This window comes from Aspergillus brasiliensis (assembly GCF_001889945.1).
Source record: "Aspergillus brasiliensis CBS 101740 unplaced genomic scaffold ASPBRscaffold_15, whole genome shotgun sequence".
In the NCBI taxonomy this organism is placed as follows: Eukaryota; Fungi; Ascomycota; class Eurotiomycetes; order Eurotiales; family Aspergillaceae; genus Aspergillus; species Aspergillus brasiliensis.
Genome location: NW_027137456.1, coordinates 131924 through 132262, shown reverse-complemented (window position 1 = coordinate 132262; position 339 = coordinate 131924).

The window sequence follows — 339 nt, the reverse complement described above, 5'->3', positions numbered from 1 at the left end:
ATATACCTATAGTCACGTGATGGGTGGCTATTCCAGGCATTATTATAGCAATCCACAGTTTTTCTTAATAAGAGTTGCTAATTATCTGAGCACTGCCTTTATCAGCACTTTCTGCCTGGCGAGTCCGCCTTACTAGTAGCTTAACTAGCAGGGGTCTGTAACACGATTTTGATCATCAGATAAAGAAAGTGGGGTTCAAAGTAGTGAATGATCATTTGATCCAGATGATTGATAATCATCATATGATAATTCACATGTAAAAGTGATCATATGATGATTTGAAAGAGTCTGGCCCAATTTTATCCTTCTGGGCTGGAAACTCCATACAATTTGTATGGG